We start from the raw sequence: 22,325 nt of genomic DNA, 5'->3' as shown, positions 1-22,325 counted from the left end.
AAGAAGGAATAAATATACGGATAGGGGGCGACATTCAATATATTTGAATGATACGGTTAGCGCCCAGTTAGCTCCTAGCATTTCTCAACAGCTCTGCCTCCTTTTCGACTGCCCGAGACATTTAAACAATGGACACCTCCGTATACAAACAAATTCATGCTTTTCTCCTCAACAGAGAGCGTCCCCCGATTGAACAACAGCGCCGTAAAATAAGAAGAATGGCGCCTAATTACAGACTTAATATTGACAATTAGCAATGTGTCACCTGAAGATTCATCAGCCGGATTAAGTGTTTACTGACAATTGACAGTGATAGCGGACATCATCATCACTATTCCAGTCAATCCTCTCCACACAGACAAGCATAAACACACTCGACTATCACTAAATCAAATTTAACACACGTTTGTAATGACGCAAATTCACTTTACAATAGGGTTCATTCGCTCGGTCAGCAGGTGGCAGTATCCTCGTACACTGGGGAGTAAACTGCCATTAAACGAACAGAAGAAGAAGAAAACATCTGCACATGCGCGGTACGGATCGGGTAGACCCGATTTTTTTTTTCACTTTATTTAACAAACAATGAGTATACAACATACGAACAGATGAAGTATACAAAACAACAGAACATGAACACAAAAAGCCAAGGGTAAAAGAAAAAGGTAACAATTATAAGAATACACGCAAAAATTCACATACATATATTGTTTTGAGAGCCTTTTTGTTGGTGGAGTCTGATATTGATTGTATGTACATTTCCACATCCTTAAAATAATGACAGAAATATGTTGTTTTGTTAGTAAACTTACATTTATGGATAAAAAATTTTTGCTAAAAGTATTAACAAATTTATCATGAAAAAACAGTTATCATACTTCTTGGGGAACTTAAAGAAACAGAACAAAACATTTTCCCATCGTAAAGAAAACTCCCTTAAAATATGGACAATAACAAACCTGCTAAATTCCTTCCAGAATCTCTGTGTAAAAGAACAGTACTAAAAGAGATGTGTCACAGTTTCTGGATGATCCCCACAGAAAGTACAATTAGTATTCATGTCCCTTTTAAATTTTACCATGTAGTGACTGGCTGGATAACATTTATGTAGAATTTTAAATGAGACTTCTTTCACCTTATTTACAATCAAATATTTATGGGGGACCATCCAGACTGTCTTCCACTTGATATCTGGAACAAATCGGTTCCAATAAGATATTATATATGGGAAAGAGACGATATCTTCTTGGAATAAACTACGTATTCTCTTATTGCTGTTACCAAGTTCCTGTGAAAAGCAGATTTTTCCTATTGGTGACTCAGCTGGATCAGGGAGAGTGACTGAGGTAGAGATTGAGCTGTCAGTGTTTTTATATGACATTAAAGTCCCTGAGGGTATGGCACCAAGCACCATTGAGAATTCCTGAACACTGATTGGAAAATTATATAGTGCAATAAAATCGTCGTAAGTAAGTAGTTGTCCCTCTTTACTAACCAGCTGAGCCACCAATAGGATCCCATTTTGGATCCAAGTTTCCAGGAAAAGTGATTTATTTTTATATAAAATATCTCTGTTGTTCCAGATAAGGTGTTTGTGAGGTGAGAAGTTGTGTTTATAAATGAGGGTCCACGCTAAGAGGACCTGCTTATGGAAGGATGAAAGCTTTACAGGGAGTTTCTCAACATTGTAATTACAATTTAAAATAAAATTAAAGCCACCAAAACGAGAGAAAATATGATATGGTATAAAGTTCCAGATAGAGGTAGGGTTTCTAAGAAAATGTTTAGCCCAATTAATTTTGAAAGTGTTATTTAAAGTAGAAAAGTCTAAGACGTTAAGCCCACCTGATTCGTACTTTTTCATCACAACAGTTTTCTAATATAATGCGTACGGTTTTTCCATATAAAATTAAAGAGCATACGGTCAATATCTTTACTAATTTTCTTATCCAGATGTAAGGAGAGAGCAGCATATGTTAATCGGGATATCCCTTCTGCTTTAGTAATTAACACTCTACCTTTCAAAGACAAGTCCCTTTGCAGCCACTGGTTGAACTTTTTTAGGGTTTTCTGTATAATTGGAGTGAAGTTTGAAGAGCATCTTGATTTTTGGTCTTTGGATATTAACAGTCCCAAGTATGTGACTTCTTGTTTAACAGAGATATTACACATAGTATTTGCAGGGCAGTCTTTAATTGCTAGTAACTCACACTTTTTTAGATTTAGGCATAAACCAGAGGCCTCAGAGAAATCACTAATCACAGTAAGAGCTGGTGGGATTTGGTTTGCATTCTTCAAGAAGAGTGTGGTGTCATCGGCTAACTGGCTGATGACGAGCTCCTTATCAGCTATGGTGATTCCTTGTACAACACTGTTTGAAATATTAGTTGCAAGAATTTGTGTACAAAGTAAAAATAAATATGGTGAAATAGGACATCCTTGGCGAATACCACGTTTCAGGTCAAATCTCGGGGTGGAGCCGTTAATCATTTTAATAGAACTATTGCCATTTGTGTATAAGGTTTTGACAGCTTTACAGAAAAACTTGCCAAAGCCAAATTTTTCCAAACAGTGGAAAATAAATTGATGTTCAATTGTATCAAAAGCCTTATAAAAATCCAGGAAGAGAATGAAGCTATTGTCAGGTACCAGATCAGAGTAATCAAGTAAATCCAAAACCAGTCTGTTATTAGAAATGTGTCTGTTTCTCATAAAGCCTGATTGTGTCTCATCAATAATTGTTTCCAAGACCTCTTTAATTCTGTTAGCAAGTATTAAAGCCATAACCTTATAGTCATTATTAAGCAGGGAGATGGGTCTCCAATTATCAATAAAGAGTAAGTCTTTGTTTGGTTTTGGAATAAGTGTTATGAGACCTTGAGTAAGAGAAGGGGGAAGGGGGGAGGGTGTTATTCTCTATACTTTCTGTAAAAACCTGCAGTAAAAATGGAGCCAGGAGATTAGAAAATGATTTATAAAACTCTGCAGTCAAACCATCTGTGCCGGGAGATTTATTGGCCTTAAGTGCAGAAATGGAATTACAAACTTCCTCCACAGTCAGAGGGCTGTCACAATAACTTCTAGCTTCCACAACAATAGATTTTAGGTTTTTAATATTATTGAAAAATCCTGTTGAGACAGCCTCACTATATTTTGAGTTGTATAGTTTAGTATAGAATTCGGCACAGAAATGTGAAATTTCTCTAGGATTGTCAGAGACAATGCCATTAATATTTAGTTGATGAATAGAGTTAGTTTTTGATCTGTATTTTTCAAGTCTGAAAAAGTAAGCAGAATTTTGTTCGCCCTCCTCCAGCCACCTCTTCCTGGATCTTATGAAAGCACCCTCAGCCTTGCGTCGATATAAACCGTCCAGTTTATTTTGAAGTTCTAGTAAAGTTAATTTATCTTCCTCTGAGATTTCTTCTGGGGACCTCTGGTAATAAGAGGCAATTCTGCTTATTACTTCTTGTTCTTCGGCTTTCCTTAATTTAGCAATTTGACTCCCGTATCTTCTCAAGAATTTGCATGCTTCAAATTTAAAAAGTTCCCAATTGGTACAAAAGGACTTCTCTGTTAGCTTTGTTCCAATAATAAACAATTAATTTATTAATCTGCATGTTAACCATTTTAGCTTTTAGTAAAGAATTATTTAACTTCCAATAAGAGAATTTATGAGGTATAGTATCCAGTGTAAACAGCTGGACGTTAATGTGAATTGCTCTATGATCAGTGAGGGGGGTGGCAAGTATATTAACAGTAATATTATCTTTATCAATACAGTCAGAAACAAGCCAAAAGTCGATACGTGATTGCCTGGATCCTGTCTTATTGCTCCAAGTAAAGAGTCTATCATCTGGAAATTTTTCTCTCCAAATATCCACAAGATTAAATTTTCCCATAAAATTTTTTAAGCTTGCACTGTATGAAGACTGCTGCCCTGGAGGCCACCTATCAACCGTATTGTCTAAAACAATGTTAAAGTCTCCACCAATTAAGAGAACTGAATTTCAAATTCAAATTCAAATTTTATTTGTCACGTACACAGTCATACACAGTACGATATGTAGTGAAATGCTTGGACAACTGCTCGTGACCTAAAGAAAACAAAAAAGGAAAAGGCTATGAATAAGATAGGAAATAAATATGAAAAATTAAAAAGGGTAAATTTAACTAGGAAGGAATAAAATATAAATTAAGGTTAAAAATGAAATAACTGTACAACACAAATTAGAATGAAGGGTAAATTTAACTGGGAAAGAATAAGATAAAATATATAAATTAAAGTTGAAAATAAAATAACTGTACAACAAAATACACAATACACAATATAGAACTATATAAGAATGTATGAAGAAATATAAATATAAATAAATATATACACAATAACAGCAGCTGTACAAGTATTAACCAGAAATGAAGAATATAGTGACCAGTGTTGTGCAAAACCAAAGTCCAGAAAGTCCAGTGTGTGTGTAAGAACTGTATATGTGGGTCAGTACTGTGTGGTGGTGTGATTGAGAGACCGTATCGCCTGCGGGAAGAAGCTCCTCCTCAGTCTCTCTGTGTTGGTCTTCAGGGAGCGGAATCGCTTTCCTGACCTCAGCAGAGAGAACAGTCTGTTGTTGGGATGGCTGAGGTCCTTCACCATCTTCCTGGAGAGCCAGAAATTAATTCTTTCTTCTAAGGAGTCAAGTAATTTATCATTTTCAGTTTTATTATTGTAACCATATATATTTACTGCAATGAAAGTACTGTTATTGTGTCTGATTAGTGAGCAGAGGTAGTGTCCTAAGGTGTCACAGTCAGAGTGTAACACATCTCCAGAAAAAGAATTTTTAAGCGTGGCAACTCCAGCAGAACGTTCAGAGCCATGGGACAACCAGACTTCATTACCCCATTGTGACTTCCAAAAATTTGTATCAGCAGGTGTGGAATGACTCTTGGAAAAAGCAAAAATCTGTTTTAAATTGTTTGGCAAATAAAAACAAAGCTTTGCGTTTACATGTTTGTCTTAAACCCCTGGTATTAAGAGAAACAAATGGAAAAAGACAAAGTTATTAGAAAAAAGAAAGAGAAAAAGTTCTAAACTTCTACAACTAAGAATAGATCTATAGGATAAGGGGACCGGGTGCTGCACAATTTAGGTAGTAGAACAGTAAAAACCCTGAGTGACTAAGCTTATAAAAATACAGTATTTAACTATCTACTATGGTTTAAATATAGCTTTTCATAGATAAACACACTCCATCCATCCATCCATTCGCTTTCCGCTTATCCTTGTCAGGGTCGCGGGGGGCGCTGGACAGTGGCGTGTCTAGAAAATTTTTGTTGGGGGGGCCAGGTAGGGGCACAGATTTGGAGAAGGGTGGCAGATTTAATTGGCAGATAATGTTTTTTAAAAAAAAATTCTACCAACCCTTAACCATAATTCAATAATCCTATAAACCTAATAACCAAATGCACTTTTAACTCTTATTAGAATGAGATTTTAACCACTACGGTGCAAAGTTTTTAGATACTGCGTTGATAAAGTACAAGAGATACAATCAGTGCTTTGTCAGTGTTTACTCAGCATTCAAGGACAGCAATATTTGCATAGTATTTTTACTGACATATACTGCACATATGTTTTGGGCAAAAACATTTTTGAATATTAAAATACGAACATTTGTAGCAAACAATTGACAAATTAGCCATTCCAATGCAAAACTTTCTCTGCCTGTTAAAAAAAGAAGATAATCTTCTCACAAACTGGTGTTTGATTTTGAAACAGGAAAAAAGTGGAGAAACAACTGAAAAGACTAATATTTGAATAAAACCTGAAAGCAAGTAAATACTTTCTATGCTGCCTTATGGTAAACTTTGGTAATATTGATAAAGAACAACACTGGCTGATGATGAAATACATTCAGCTGGCATGGTGACACTGCCAGTATAACCTGCAGGGCTGGACTGGGACAGAAAATCGGGCATTTTGACTACAGACCGACCCACCAGGTATTAAAGCCATAAAGCCTTTGAATGAAAACAAACCCTGTTGTGACAGTGATGTACAGTCTTTTTGGTATATGTATGATTTCTATACATTTTACGTCAGATAAAAACTTTGGTTGTAAGATTTAGATAATTATTTAATAAAAGCTAGATATTTTAAATGAGAATAGGAAAGAAAAGTATTTCTTTGTGCCCCCTTTCCCTGTTAATGCCCTACCTGGCCCCCTGGCAAAACTTTGCTAGACCCGCCCCTGCACAGTTACCAGCTGTCAGCTACATAAAAAAGGATCCTGGTGGGTGGTCTTCATGTTTCCCTCTCACCAGATATCCAAACCGACATCATGACCAGCAGCTTTACAGCTGTGGCTCCAGCAAACATCAGCTGATACTAGAAATTAATATTAAATAAATTCTAACAACAGCTGATCAAGCTTAAACGTGCTGCTGTTGTTTAGCGCGACATCTGCTGGTTTCGTCTTTCTGGCGCAAAGTGGGCGATAAACAAACAAGAGAGAAAAGCCGATCAGCTGATCATCGATCAGTTTCATGATTGAAGTAGCAACAGGAGAGGCAGGATGAGAGAAGAGGCAGCTGTGCAGCGTAACGACAGAATAAATCCAGCTTTGTGTCTTTTTCCATTCTAGCTGAAGTTCGGGACAAACTGCGTCTCTTCTCAGCTCAATACGAAACGTGTAATATTTTCTCTGATTGAGGGACCATTCCATTTTTTTAAGGAGCCGTTGGCAACTCTACTAACTAACCTTATGAATAAAATAAAGTTCACTATCAGTAACATCATAGCAACCGAACAGCTGTATAAAAACTCCAAGCTGGCTAGAACGCAGTATGAGTTATTGCAACTGACAGTAAAAAGTCAGCACAACGAAAATAAACTCCACCTAAACTTAGTTCATATCTGACCCAGATAGACTGCAGGTCATAACTTCTTACCTGAAGTTCAGTTCACCTGACACTCGGACTGGCGGCTGCCTCGGGGCTCTCCTCCTGCCTCCCCTTCCCTCATCCACCTGCTGCCTCTGTGGAAGCCCCGCCATAGCCACCACCAAACAACGGAGTTATTTCTACACATCGACCTGCATCTGGCCAATCCACCACCTCTCATTGTTCATGCCGTTACAAAAAAAAAAAAAAATAAGTCAAATAAGCCCGATGGCCAGTCCAGCTATGTTAACCTGCAACCAAATCTGCAGCTCCATACAGCAATGTTACGACTTAGATTACATCTTATAACTCATAACTCTTATGTTAGCTCCCCTCTGTAGCATACTGTCTGAAATATTCCACGGCTGCAATAATTCTTTAAGTGTTATTTTTTCCTTGGTATTCTAATTTCACCGAAGTTTACTAAACTCAACAAACTTAATATTACTTACCGGGACATTTATTCTGTCCTCATTTTCTTTCACCGAAAAATTGTTTCCTGCGGTGACGTCTTTCGTGCTTGGCTCTCCTACCTTTGCTAACGTGATGCACATAGCGCAGAAGCCGATGCTGCATTCACTTACACTCGGATATCTGAGCGTCACCGTGAAAACATAATCGGACATTTGATATTTGATTGAATTTTATTGTTTTGCCTTTGGGGTGGCACCTGGGGTGGCCAGTCTGGTTGGGGGGGTGGCCTGTGCCCCCCCAGGCCACCCCGCTGGACACGCCAATGGCGCTGGAGCCTATCCCAGCTGTCATAGGGCGAGAGGCAGGGTACACCCTGGACAGGTCGCCAGTCTGTCGCAGGGCTAACACACAGGGACAGACAACCATTCACACTCACGTTCACTCGCACATTCACACCTAGTGGCAATTTGGATTATCCAATTAACCTATCCCCACAAGCTGCATGTCTTTGGACGGTGGGAGGAAGCCGGAGAGAACCCACGCAAACACGGGGAGAACATGCAAACTCCACACAGAAAGACCCCGGCCTGATGGTGGAATTGAACTCAGGACCTTCTTGCTGTGCGGCAACAGTGCTAACCACCGTGCCACCGTGCTGCCTAAACACACTCTTCAACACAAAATAAAATTTTAACCTGAGGGTGAAAATAACAAGTTCACCATGTAAACAAGCTTACAGAAATGTCATTTCGGAGACTGAATAAGCGTCTCTATGAAGGAGGGAAAACTTCTGATCCACTGATGAATCCTCGGCCTCCCACGAAATAAGCCGGCTTACCCTCGTTACGGGCTTTGTCTATCATCGGCCACAGTTTGTCACGACGTTCTCTGTCCTCCCTGGACAGATCTTCAGCGAACCTCAAATGATTGTCCTGCAGGTAGGAGGATGTTTTGGCTGCTTTCCATACAGCATCTCTGTAGATTCGGGAGGTGAACTGCACGATGATGCCTCTAGGTCTGGTGCTACCTTGTCGCTTGGCTCCGAGTCGGTGTAGATGACGTCAGGCAGCCTACGATTTTGTTCTGGCAGAACAGACTGGCATATCACAGTCACCTTTCCCCTTACGTCTTCTTTCTCAGCCTCCTTGACTCCGTGTAGTCTGAGATTCCACCTCCTGGAATATCTTCCCAACTCAGATATTCTCTGTTGGCAGTTGTCCACTCGACCTTCCTCTTTAGTTACTTTTTTTTTTCCCAAGTCGCAAACTTTCCCTTTCATATCTTTCATTTCCGCGCACACAAAATCAATCGTCTTTTTGAGACCCTCAATCTGGAGCGTATTCTCTTTCACCATGTTCGAGTTCTCTCTCACCATGCTCTCAATGTTATCAGACCTGGTGTTTATTAGTGCCGACAGACGAGAAATTATCTCATTTACATCAACTGGGTCAGAGTTGCTGCGTTCGTACATCACCTTCTTCGGAGCTGGCGATTTGAGAGGTGTAACAGGGAGAGGTGGGAACTCATCCATTTCTTCTTCGGCTAACGTAAGTGCCACCGTAGTAGCTGCGTAGTTATGGAAGCTATCCATTAGCACATTGCTGGACGTAGCACTCTCCTCGTTAGCATTCTCAGGCGCTATCTTAGACTTGGAACTTTCCAGTCCCCTTTTCGCTCCTTTGTGATTCGGCATTCTGCTGCTTCTTCCCCTATGATTGCTGTATCTTCTCTTGTTTAGTGAATTGTTAGTGTTAGATGTAACCCAGTGTTAATTTGGTTATCTGATATTGTGTGATATTCAGTATATATGTATATACCTATATTGGGTGTTATAAAATGTTCTTCAATGATTTTGAGTTTTTTTTTTATTGCTATTGGTTTGCGGCTGCTTTACGACAGTCGACTGTGGTAGTACATCCTAGCGGGAGGGGCTATGAGCTCACGTGGCTTGTAGCTGTGCCAGAGAGCAAGCTGGGGTGAGCTAGCGGGGAATATCGCCTTCTGCAGTAGCCTTGAAAAGGACTATTGTTCGTTCTCCTGCCAGGTAAAAATCTGTTTCGTATGTATATTATACTATTCCATGTGTTATCATGTGTTTGCTATGATGTGATGTGTAGTAATGGTTATTAAGGTGCTAATCGCTAATCGAGGCTAAGCTAGCAAGCTCGACAATTAGCCGCCATGCTAAGCGGACGTTGGTAGCCAAGTTCGTATGTCACTATAGGGGCTATGAGCTCACGTGGCTTGTAGCTGTGCCAGAGAGCAAGCTGGGGTGAGCTAGCGGGGAATATCGCCTTCTGCAGTAGCCTTGAAAAGGACTATTGTTCGTTCTCCTGCCAGACGCTTCGCTGCTGTGCTGCCTCGCTGCTGTGCTGCCTTACTACTGTGCTGCCTTACTGGTGCCATTAAAGGACAAGCGGCCGCCATCTCTTCATCCATCCGGACCTTGATTATTTGGACCGAAGTACTCACACACACGCCCGCACTCAGTGCCATACACTCTCTTTATTTTGCTGGCCAGCTAATACCATTTGTTTTTTTTGTTTTGTTTTCATTCACAAAGATTATCCAAAGACATTTTGGTTATTGTCAAATAGACACTCTTTGATTACGGACTGAGGAGGTTGTGGTGTTACAACCCCAGGACTGAGAAAAAGGACTCTTTACATAATATATTCACTTGTCTCCTGGTTAGGAAAAGTGACTATTGATGGAAATATTTTTTCTTCTTCTTGTCTTTGTTTACATTGTATCCCAGAGAGGTTTTAAGTTGTTCAGGTTGAAACATTTGCACTTAAAGTCGGTTAAGTTTCCTTTGATATATCAGTGTCAAGCTGATGTTTAAGAGGGTATGTTAAGGACAGATGTGCTCCAGTCCATCAATCCTTTAAAGTGCTGGACACCGATGGTAAATTGCCATCAGACCCTAAATAAATTGTCCTCTGCTGTTATCCATATTGCTTCACTCATTCTTTGGTGAGTAGACGTATTGGTTACATTAGCAGCATAAAGTTGAGGTTTTACCGTTGTTCACGAACTTTCTGTGCAGAACTCGGTAGAGAGCGTCTACTCACTCCGCCATCTTGGCACACCCTCGGGTAGACCCGATTTGTACGGTCCGACTTTGCACATGCGCAGTAAGGATCGGGGAGTCCCGATCCGTAACTATCTTTTTATTTTTCGTTTTTGTCTACATTGTACTGAAATGCTTCATTATTGCAAACATTTTAAGATATACTTATTATTCTTAACATCTTAACAGATACTGACCCATAACTATCGTAAAATGCTACGACCAGAAATAGACACCTTTCGCGCATGCGGGGTACCGATCGGGCTTCCGGTACGGATCGGGTAGTGACAGGCCTGTTATAAATGACTTGTTGGTCTATAATCTGTCAAACACATCTCTCATAAATGATATCAAGTCATTTTGAGCCAGAAAGAACATTCCTGTCACAAGGCGATCCCACAGTCATTTTTTGGCAAAGTCGCTTTTTGTTCATCCGGATACGTCGGTGTCAGGTCCGTGACATTAAAAATGTGTTTTTCAAAAGCACCATAAATTGCAACAAATTCAATATCACATTTCTGAAAAGATATATCAAGTAGCCAAAAAGTAGTGGATTGATTATAATGTAGGTATAATAATGCAGACACACACAAAAATACTTCCAAAATCCAGAGAGCATTAACTGAATATTTAGGGGGGAAAATACACAAAATATGAGGGTTCCTGTTTTGTCCAGTTGTTAAAAATGCTTGTTAAAAGCTCAGGGATCAAAAGAAGCACCAAAATGAATGAACATTTTTTTTTTTTTTTTTTTTTTTTTTTTAATGGAGTAGGCCTAATTTTAGCACAGTACTGAAGTAGTTTACACCTGTGGCCCTTCTGTTGTTGTATGGCTATTATGCTGTAGAAGCCCAGGTTAGTTAGTGAGCATCTGAGCAGATAACAGAAAATGATAGAAAACACATTGAGTGTAGTAAATACAGATCACATTAATTATATGTTTATGGATGTGTGACAAGTTCCTTGTTGTGTCAATATGCTTGTAAGTTGTGGCCAAACAACTTGCAACAAAAAAAGTAGAATGAACTCAGTTCCAAAGAAAGCTAGACCAAGTGCCATTGAAATGAGAAAATAAGGTACTGGTTGGACTGATTTGACCTGAGCAGTACAAAGTATGCTCACCACATTATGTAACCTACTTGAACCACACCTTAGTTTCAACCAGGGAATGACTATTTACATCATACAGTACCACCAGCCTGAAAAGGGTAACCAAAGCAGGTCGTGTAAGTTAAATATTGAAAACTGCACACTAGCAGACTACTGTAAACACTTTAAAAAGATATTGAACTAAGTAGTTGTATTTTCATATCACATCTTTTATGTTTGTATGATAAATATAAGCGCATTTTATGTTGTGCGTAGAGACCAAGTTGAGTTTCAACAACTAGGGAGGGTGAATATCCCTTCATATGTGGAAGAGTGTGTTTACAAGGTAGTTCCTATAAATAATAAAAGCAACTGACTGCTGAGTAACTTCTGTCTCTCTGTTGTCAGCAGTGCCCTAAAGGATAATAAAAAGTAGCACAGGTCGCACATACCTGCAGGTTTCCAATGATACTGCTGATGGTCAGTTAAGTATTAGGCAAAAAATTAGGTGGATTTCATGTAATCAACTAATCTAAATTACAGTAATCCTAATAATCCTTTCCTCTTCTTATGTGCTTTAAAGGCAGGAGGGATGTATAAACCCCTCATACCTCAAACACCACATGAAGCAGCTTACAGGGTAGCACCCAGTCCTTCAACAATTTCTTTTGGGTCCTCTTTATAGTCTTTGAGATGCACTACATGGACAAAAGTACTGGGCCACCTATAGGTGCTGCTTAGCTAAGAATACCTTGAGCTTCATGGTATAGGTTAATAGTTTTTGTACTGATGTTAATACCAGAGGACATTTGGAGCTCTGCAATTAAGGAGTCAGCAAAGCAGTGGAAAGATTTATGCAGTGGTCTGCCACTTTGCAATAACACTTATAGCGGACTGAACTTTCTTCCTTACTAGATATCCCACTTGTTGTTGGATATCTTGTTGTTACTTGTTGAAAGAGTGGCATCCTATTACAGCACCACACTGAATCCAGAGCGCTCTTTAGAATAACTCAGTCTTTCAGTAATATTTGAAAGGTAGACTGTATGGCTAAGTTCTTATTTTTATACATCTATATTAAAAGATTAATAGGTGTGACTCAAAACGTTTCTATGCATGTAGTTAACATCTCAATGTATAAAATGTGCACAAAATTGGACACTGATGTTCTCATCTAAGAGTAAACGGGCATCATTTCCATTTAGTGTTTTGTGTACAATTCTTCTGGGATAAACTATATTTGAATTTTATTCACCGACTTTATTTCCTAATATGTAAAGTCCGGCTTTAAATATAGGAACATCATCTGACACACAATAGCTCTGTACAGCTTTGTTACCATATTATTGATTCCTGTTACGCCCCCTCGAGAGCAGGAGGGGGTACCTCAACAACTCGGTGCAAGTGTAATAAAGAAAAAAAAAAGTTTAATGGCAGTTTTCTCACAAGAACAATAACCCAAATTCATACAGTTTGGTTGTGCCAAATAAAACCAAAACTTAGCTGAGCTTTTACCCTAGAAAAACAAAAACAGAGGGAAAAGACCCTAATCCTCAACTCAAAACAAGCTCAAAATTGCATGGGTGGCACCAACCTACTTACCTAGTGTTTCTAACAGAAAGGACTCTACGTGAGTAAGTGTATGGGGTCCCCAGACTTAGCTAGTCCTCTTTACTCCCACCACAAACTTCAAACAAAAGAAATACACCAAAGGCGCTTTACACATGTGCCAAACAATTCTAAGGAAGAGCGCCACACCCAGCCACAGGTGAGTCTCCTTATCAAGGTGTGCACTCCTGGTTTGTCCAATCAAAGCCTCCTTCCTCTAATTAGCTGGAGATCCCCGAATTGACACCAGCCTGCAATCTGTGTACCTCAGGAAATGGCAAACAAAAGGAGGGAAAGAAAACATGCAGACACGTAACAATTCCTTTTGGGGTAAAACAGATTCATTTTTGGCCAAACTGCTACAATGCAATGTTTCGCACCTTTTAATATGAGAAAGGGAGAGGCTGTACTCTAGACTATTTTGATCAATATTTATTGTAGCCGATTATTAGAGATAGGTTGATCATATTTAAGATTGAAGCATTAATTAATGGCAGGACTTCTTTGAGCAGTTTTGTAGGAATGGGGTATAAAAAACATGTTGATGGTATGGAGGAAGTAATTGTTGCATGCATTGGATGCAGTCTCTCCTAACAAAACCAGGTTTCCTCCAGAAAGTTTCCCAATTATCTATGAAGCCCACATCGTCTTTTTTTGGACACCACTCAGACAGACAGCAATTTGGGGAAAAACTGTTAGACACATGAACAGGTTGGTTGTGTACCTGGGGCTTCTGTTTAACTCATTCACGTCACGTCAATGGCAGTGGGGAGTTACCTGATTTGAAAATGGCTGGCAGTGAATGAGTTAAGACCATGCTTCCTCCTCACCGTCACCCAGCCTTCTTGTTTCCCTGGCTGCTTGGGACAATCTGCTGGGGGACAGCTAGCAGGGGCCTACTCTACCTTCGCTATCATTTCCCATTTCAGTGACCTGGAAAGATAAAGAGATTGACCAGAAATTATGAAAAACCATTGCCCTGACTGACCAGGGCTCCTCGTTTATATCTCACACACTAAAAGAACTGTGTGCGGGGGTGGGGGGCTAGGTGGTGGAATGTATTTTGTTAGCCGGCTGCAGGGGAGGGGTGGAGTAGTGGGTTCAGGGTGTTATTGGATTTAACCGACTGGCACCCCAGGTGATCTTTATCATCTAATCATGCCTCTCCTGAATGTGCGCTGATCAGGAGAATGCAGTAGGAAAGCTGCGCAAACAAAAAGCTACAAGAAAACGCTTAAACATTCACCAGCTTGCAACGATATGTGTCGGGTCCTTTTGTGTAACACACATCATAACTAGATGTGACAGCAGACTTATGCTCTGAAACTCATGAGAATGACCAGATATGTACCATTGTGCCCGTAAACCATACCTACGTTACTGCACACACAAATTCAGCTGTTAACCCAGTGGTTCTCGTTCCCCACATGGCAGGAAGAAATATTTTCACTTCCCATCTAAACAAAACAATGACAGAAATGCCTAGCTGCAACTTTATTTAGATAAACACATTCACAATAAATCCTTCAGTAATTTGTTTTAAAACCAAACAACTCTCATACCAAACAACTATTTGTAACCTTTGTCACTAGGCTGCTTCATTAGTCTTCACCACCTTTTCAAAAAAGCAACAATTTAAACAGAATGTGAACATTGAACTTTATTTTTCCCATGTTTGGCAGTCTTAGTCTTAAAAAAAAAGAAAGGAAAAAGAAAAGAAAATCCAGAAACTTGTGAACAGAGATGAAAAATATACAACTTAGTGAGAGTTTAATACTATTACTCTTAGTGGCTGCAGTGAGCCTGTTTTTGACTGCAGAGCCATCTTAAAACAGAATGAACTAGATCCTGTCATTGATGTGTGAAGGCTGTAGCCAAAAAGCTGCAGCCATGTATGCAAGTCAACAGCTGCAGTAAAGAAGTGTACTGAAAAGTACAAACATGTGGTCGGGTCTCTCATGCCCCAATCCTGGGTTTTGGAACCACTAAACAATGCACGACAGACCCAACCACATGTTCGCAATTTTCAGTACACTTCTTTATTGCGGCTGCAGCTTTTCAGTGGTTGCAGCCAAGAGCACAAGAGCATTTGGCTGCAGCCAGACCCTTCTCGATGCAGCGGATGCGCATATTATTAACATAACTGCGAATTTCTTTGTTCTGCCGTAAAAGTGATTCTGATGTTGAACAATAGTCTTGGAAGACTTTTTTTGCCAGGTAACTTACACACAACTTGTCAGAACTCTCACACACTTTGAAAACCACTGTGTTAAATTGACTTGTATTTTGAAGCTCATTATAACAATGTCCCGATGTATACAATTGTCCTGGTAAACCATATACCTAGGTGATTGCACACATACAGTGGAGCAAAAAAGTATTTAGTCAGCCACCAATTGTGCAAGTTTTCCCACTTAAAAAGATGAGAGGCCTGTAATTTTCATCATAGGTATAACTTAGCTATGAGAGACAATATGAGATGGAAAAAAAATCCAGAAAAATCACATTGTCTGATTTTTAAAGAATTTGCAAATTATCATGGAAAATAGTATTTGGCCAATAACAAAAGTTCATCTCAGTACTTTATTATATACCCTTTGTTGGCAATGACAGAGGTCAAACATTTTCTGTAAGTCTTCACAAGGCCCATTCCTCCATGCAGGTCTCCTCTAGAGCAGTGATGTTTAGTGGCTGTTGCTGGGCAACACAGACTTTCAACTCCCTCCAAAGATTTTCTATGGGGTTGAGATCTGGAGACTGGCTAGGCCACTCCAGAACCTTGGAATGCTTTTTATGAAGTCGCTCCTTCTTTACCCGGGCGGTGTGTTTGGGATCATTGTCATGCTGAAAGATCCAGCCATGTTTCATCTTCAATGCCCTTGCTGATGGAAGGAGGTTTTGACTCAAAATCTGACAATACATGGCCCCATTCATTCTTTCCTTTACACGGATCAGTCGTCCTGGTCCCTTTTGCAGAAAAACAGCCTCAAATCATTAGGGCCCCCCCCTTCTCCAAACACGACAAGTAGAGTTTTTAACCAAAAATTTCTATTTTGGTTTCATATGACATTCTAGATTCTTGCTCACTGTTCTTGTGGTCATTTTGACCCCACGGGGTGAGATCTTGCGTGGAGCCCCAGATTGAGGGAGATTATCAATGGTCTTGTATGTCTTTCATTTTCTAATAAATAATTGCTCCCACAGTTGATTTCTTCACACCAAGCTGTTTACCTATTGCAGATTCAGTCTTCCCAGCCTGGTGCAAGTCTACAATTATGTTTCTGGTAGTGATGGCCCGCTTGAAGCTGACGCTCCGGAGCGTGTGTCGAAAAAAACAACACACTGGTTCAGAAGCACTGTGTCGAGGCTTGCTTCGTTTGGCAAAAGTCACGTGACCAGTGACGTCCGAAGCTTCATTATGCACGTAACTGCTTCGGTACCTGATTCAAACGGATATAAGGAAGTGAATCATCCAAGGGATTCGTGGAGTGTGTTGATGGTGACAGATAGCGACGAGGTGATCATTCCACTGACAGATATGGATCCAGCGAGGAAGAGAGGACGTTCTGGCGTGTGGGGATATTTTGAGTTGATTTTGCTCAATTCATTTTATCTGCCGAAGTGAAAAACTTGAAATGTCCAAAATCATAATGTAAATATCATTACAGCATATGACTTTAGGAACACTTCCATGTGAATTAAAGCTAATGAAGACTACAAAAATGTATTTGACACTATACGTACATTACATTGCTACAGTTTAGAAAATCATTTTGTTTATTGTTTTTAGGTGATAGTCTGCAGGACCCAGGAATACCTGCATATCTACCAGCTTGCAGTGCGGTTCCTGCACTCCACAGCCTCTTCTGTTCCATGCAAGTGGATTTTCTCCAGGGCAGGAGAAACTATTTCTAAGAAAAGAAACAGACTCAGCCAGCACACAGTAACACTAATCCTCTTTTTAAATGTAAATAATAAAAGGGCTACCTTACATAGATCATGTTTTTACTTTGCAAGTTCTTGATTAGGGGTGGGTTTTGATTATCGCTTTTCTGATTACAATCCATGCTAAATTGAATAAAGTGATATTGATTCATTACAATCCTGTGTCGATTTGTAAATTAACGTTATTATGCCTGAAACGCCAGCATCTCAGGTTAAACCTCACAACATGTCGTCAAACACCATACAGCTAAAACAGTAACTGGGAGCAGGTTTACGGATTCTGCATACAAACGTGAACACAGAGCGCGGACCCGACGCGTCAGAATCAGATTTTGGTGCTTCGTCGGGTCCGCGCTGTGTTTGCCTCTTTTTTTTCGCTGGCTTCTGCAGCTGCAGGTTTCATAACTCTCTGTTTACATCTCTAATTAAGTCTCACATGTGTCAGCTTTCTTTTAATAGATACGAAATTATGGATATATACTGTTAAATGATCAGAATTGTAATATTTCTGACTGAGGCAAAACTTTCCAGATTCCAATCAAATTGAATCGGATCCTGTATCGAATCAAAATGATTCTACAAATCAGTGACGATGCAGCCGTACTCAGCCCCCTAAGCATTTTCCCTTTCCAGTTCACAATCAATCCCACCCCTAGGTCAAAAATATGTATAGGACAATTGGCCTCATCTAATATTTTGTATGAACCTGTCCAGCTGTCCAGTGATTAAACGACAAGTAGATGGAGGCAGGACTCCACAGCAGGGGCATACTCCATAATGTGCTGTGTGTTATCATATGTATAATGTATATATTGCTCACTTATTGTATTTACCAACATCAAGGAGTTATGAGCAAAGAAAGGCCACACCATAGTGCATGTTTAAATAGGGAAAGTTTATTGATCAAAATGTATTACGCAAATACGCATTACATTTTTTTCAGCCCCCCAATCGAGAAAACAAAACCAATTACATGTTCAAAGCAACGGAACGGTGGCCCAATATCAGAGAGAACTCCACTCTTGAGTGAGCAGTGATGATTGAGCAATCCGTTTTATTTTGCAGATTCAAGCTGCTCTTCAAAATTTTCACCACCAGATGTCACCGGAGAGGACTGTGTTGAAAAGCTTCGAGTAATGAACCGTTTTTCAATACAAGCTTCAGTGCTTCGGAAAGCTTCATTTGGCCATCACTAGTTTCTGGTATCCTTTGACAGCTATTTGGGCTTGGCCATAGTGGTGTTTGGAGTGTGACTGTTTGAGGTTGTGGGCAGGTGTCTTTTATACTGATAACAAGTTCAAACAGGTGCCATTAATACAGGTAACGAGTGGACAGAGGAGCTGTTACGTCCCGCTGCAGCCCCTAATCATCTCAATGTTTTCAGCTGGTGCTAATTGGCCACACCTAGTCAGGTGTGGATAAAAGCATACCTGAGGCAAGCTTCCTGGGGAGTGCACTAGTCGTTGCATTGGTGGCACAAGCATTTTAGCCAACCTGATAGGCTATTTTAAGGTAAAACCTCGTTTCACCTATACTCTGGTATTCGTCTCCTTTTTTTTATGTTGCGGCTTTTGAGTAGTGATGGGCAGATGAAGCCCCATGAAGCACTGAAGCTTTTCATCCAATTGGTTCACCCCAACGCGAAGCTTCATGAAGCTTCATTTGCTCTAGCAGGACACCTACTGGACGTAAAAAATAATAGCTGGCATGAATTTGAAGAGTGTGGCATTTTGCACACAGCCTGTAAATGTCAACAACAAAAGGAGTGTGTAAAACATGTATATTGTAGTGATGGCAGTATACTGTGTATATTTATAGTGGCAGTATGGAAAATGATTATTTGGAAATGCTTGAAATGGAAATGATCATTTACTGTGAGGTGAGGTGTGGTTGGGGTGTGGACAGTAGTTGTGCTTTTGTAACGTTGAGGTATGGACAGCTACACACTGAGGCTTTGAGCCTCAGTCCTGCCTGTTCACATTTTATTCTGTAAAAACTAAATTTGCACTGCTTTTATGGCCTTTTTAGTGGGGAGAACATAGCTGGGATTTAATGATTTAACAAATCTTTTAAATCCTTTGTCCTCCACAATGCTAAATGGCTGTGAGTCCTCAATCACCATGCTGACCAGGTCTTCATCTATTTGAGATTGTTCTCCTGAGGAAAGACAATAAAGATAAAGCACAAATATAAATATCACACACGTAACTTATAACAGTTGTATAATATTGTTATATCATTTAGTAACATTACTGCATGCTATATTATCATTGCATTTGATGGCTCACCTGGTCTTGCTCCACAATCGGTGTTCCCCTTATTCTCATGCAAAGCTCTGTAGTGCCTAAGCATGGATGTTGTTGTTATATCCCAGCTCCCTGGCACATAGCAAACACTTCACCTTGTACAAAAGTACAGACAGCTTAACATAAATTGTATTGCACCATCAGTATCATGACAATACATCTTCTGTAGAAATTTACATACCTTGTTGGGAGGAATAAGATCAAAATGTTCCCACACAGGGGAGGACATCCTCCTCTTTTTAGCTGGCTCCATTCTCTCCTGACTTTCTCTCCTCACTCTCATAAACCTCCAAACGGTCTCCAAACTCTCACTAACCGCAGCTCTCCATCAAACACCCACATTTTTGAATGAAGTCTGAGGGGTTTATATCGCTGTCATATCTCGCGGCAAAGTTCGAACCACTTCATGAACCAGTCACGTGGTACAGCCGGGCAGCGAGGCTTCGGACGTCATCATTTTCAGCTCCTCCCATAAATGAAGCAAGCCTCGATACGCGCTTCGCGGAAACGCCCCCTCCATTACTCGACACACGCTCCGAAGCCTCGATACAGAACGTCCCATCACTACTTTTGAGCCAGGTCGTAACATAAGTGGGGGCTCGTCCAGGATATTTGGACATTTTAGTGGAGACTGAATGTCAGTTTGTTTTGCTTTTAAGTGGGTGAGTGATGGTGTTCACTGTAATTGAGCAAACTCCCTTTAGTAAGTGTTTCAGCTGGGTGGCTGTGCTGCCCTTCCATCGAAGCACTTGTTTGTTGTTTTGCTTTATTGTTTTAGTTTATTGTGTTTGGTGGCTATCCTGGGTGGGGGTATGCTTCAGAGTTTGGTAGGAGACTATATCTCTGGTCTGCTGCCTGCTCTCGAGTTCGCGTTTAAAGTTACCTCAAGCCTGGTACACCACTGAAGACTAGGGTAGGAAAAGTAAGGGTTTTGTTTTTAGTGTTTTAGGCTGGGAGTTGCACATAGTAAATCAGTGGCACCAAACTTGGTAGGAGGTTTGAGACCATTCATGATTATGGTCTGTAGTTGAGGCAGGTAGGCTGTTTTTAAGTTGCCATTGTGTGTACACCATGTGTGTGCATATGTCAGTGTTGATGGATGCTAATGAGATCCTTGTGAGGTGAGTGTTTTGTGCTGTGACCTTTAGTGTTGTGGGGAATATGGCTATTTTGTTGAATCACTTGTGAGTGTTGTTGGCCAGGTGATGGCAATAACACTGTGGGGTGCTGAGCCACCCTTGATGTGATCATTGTGTGGCCATAACTCTCAGTTTTGTGGTTGATTTACTGAACTTTTTGGATCAAAGTAACTTGTTGTGGTATAGGGCCACTTGTATGTGACTGTGGTGGAGACAACAGATCACTTAGTTGTGATTATTTGTTGCTACTTTTGGTTTTGTGTTGTAGCAGATCAGGTAATCATTTTGGGTTTGACTGTTGTGCTCCTTTGTGTTGGTCACATGTTACATTTTGTGTTCAGTGTGGCAACTTCAAATCCTCATGCCCATCCATGCTTAGAGATGCCAACTATAATGTGAACACTGCTTCTGTTAGCTTTAACTTTTATTCCAGGTTTGTGGGTCAAGGACCTGAAGGCTTCAGAGGGGCTTTTAATAAATTTAAGGGTCCTAGAGGAACCCTTCGAGGGAGGTGTTACGTCCCTCTGCAGCCCCTAATCATCTCAATGTTTTCAGCTGGTGCTAATTGGCCACACCTAGTCAGGTGTGGATAAAAGCATACCTGAGGCAAGCTTCCCGGGAGCTCACTAGTCTTTGCCTTGGTAGTACTAGCCATTTTAGCCAACCTGAGTCCATTTTAAGGTAAAACCTCGTTTACCTACACTCTGGTATTCGTCTTTTTTCATGTTGCGGCTCTTACAGAAGTTGTTACAGGTCTGAGATAGCCAGAAATCTTGCTTATTTGTAGGTCACCCAATACTTATTTTCCACCATAATTTGCAAATAAATTCTTTAAAAGTCAGACAAAGTGATTCTGTTTAGTTTTTTCCTAATTTTGTCTCTCATAGTTGAGGTATACCTATGACAGGCCTCATTTTTATTTATTTTTTTTAAATTGGAGAACTTTCACAATTGTTGGCTGAATAAATACTTTTTTGCCCCACTGTACACAAATTCAGCTGTTAAACTGACTTATATTTTGAAGATCATTATAACAATGTCCTGATATATACCATTGTCGCTGTACAAGTCTAGCATGCTCGTAGACTATACAATTATTGTTTTTCGTCTATTAGTACAGTAAGCATCATATTGGAACTTTTAAAAATATTGTCTTTTTTTTTTCTTTGTTTCTCATGTTCAGGTCAATGTTAGGCTTCTCAATCTGGATGTCAGTTTTCAACTATAGCCAATAAAGCACAAAAGAAAGTAAACTGACAGTTGCTGACAATACCATAACACCTTTATTTATAAAGCACTTTAAAAAAAAAGTACATATACAATAGGGGTGCAATGATATTCGTATCGATATTGAACCGTTCGATACAGTGCTTTTGGTTCGGTACGCATATGTATCGAACAATACAAAATTTGTAATTTATTTTATCAACTTTCCTTCTGACGATGCTGTCTGTGTTGAGCGCTCAGTGAATCTGCGTTCGACTACTCCGCCTAGGCTCGACAGTGCAGCCTAGGCGGAGTAGTCGAACGCAGATTCACTGAGCGCTCAACACAGACAGCATCGTCAGAAGGAAGAGCGCAGGGCAAGCTAGCGAGACAGAAGTTAAGCTCTCCTTGTAACATGGACCTCATTCAGATCTGGCGTTTGGAATTATTTTGGTTTTCATGTGACGTATGACCCTGAAGGTAAGCGAGTCATGGACTAAAGTAAAACAGTATGTTGGATGTGCCATGCAATGCTCAATTACATGGGTGGGAACTAGTGTGTTAGCGCAGTTAGCTCGTTAACGTGTTGGCCGTCTAGCCCCATGC

General features: G+C 40.1%; 3 long non-coding RNA genes across 4 annotated transcripts in view; 1 reads left to right on the top strand and 2 right to left on the bottom strand.

The window, feature by feature from the left end:
- Positions 1 to 532: 532 nt before the first annotated feature.
- LOC145428557 (uncharacterized) lies at positions 533 to 8,650 on the bottom strand. Its single transcript, XR_013908851.1, has 2 exons — positions 8,091 to 8,650; positions 533 to 4,655 (listed from the first exon to the last, which is right to left on the bottom strand). It is a non-coding gene; the product is annotated as an uncharacterized LOC145428557 (long non-coding RNA).
- Positions 8,651 to 9,098: 448 nt separating this feature from the next.
- Positions 9,099 to 22,325, top strand: part of LOC145428555 (uncharacterized) — a 36,713-nt gene continuing 23,486 nt past the window's right edge. Inside the window, exon 1 of one of the 2 annotated variants that reach the window (XR_013908849.1) lies at positions 9,099 to 9,817. This is a non-coding gene — a long non-coding RNA (uncharacterized LOC145428555). The remainder of the gene's footprint in view (positions 9,818 to 22,325) is intronic. The other variant, XR_013908848.1, reaches the window with a different exon arrangement.
- Positions 17,945 to 21,990, bottom strand: LOC145428556 (uncharacterized). The gene is made up of 2 exons (XR_013908850.1): positions 19,357 to 21,990; positions 17,945 to 19,225 (listed from the first exon to the last, which is right to left on the bottom strand). It is a non-coding gene; the product is annotated as an uncharacterized LOC145428556 (long non-coding RNA).

The sequence above is a fragment of the Astatotilapia calliptera genome, chromosome 4 (assembly GCF_964374335.1).
Source record: "Astatotilapia calliptera chromosome 4, fAstCal68.1, whole genome shotgun sequence".
NCBI classification, from domain to species: Eukaryota; Metazoa; Chordata; class Actinopteri; order Cichliformes; family Cichlidae; genus Astatotilapia; species Astatotilapia calliptera.
The sequence above is the reverse complement of the archived record's forward strand: the minus strand, read 5'-3'. Positions and strand labels throughout refer to the sequence as shown.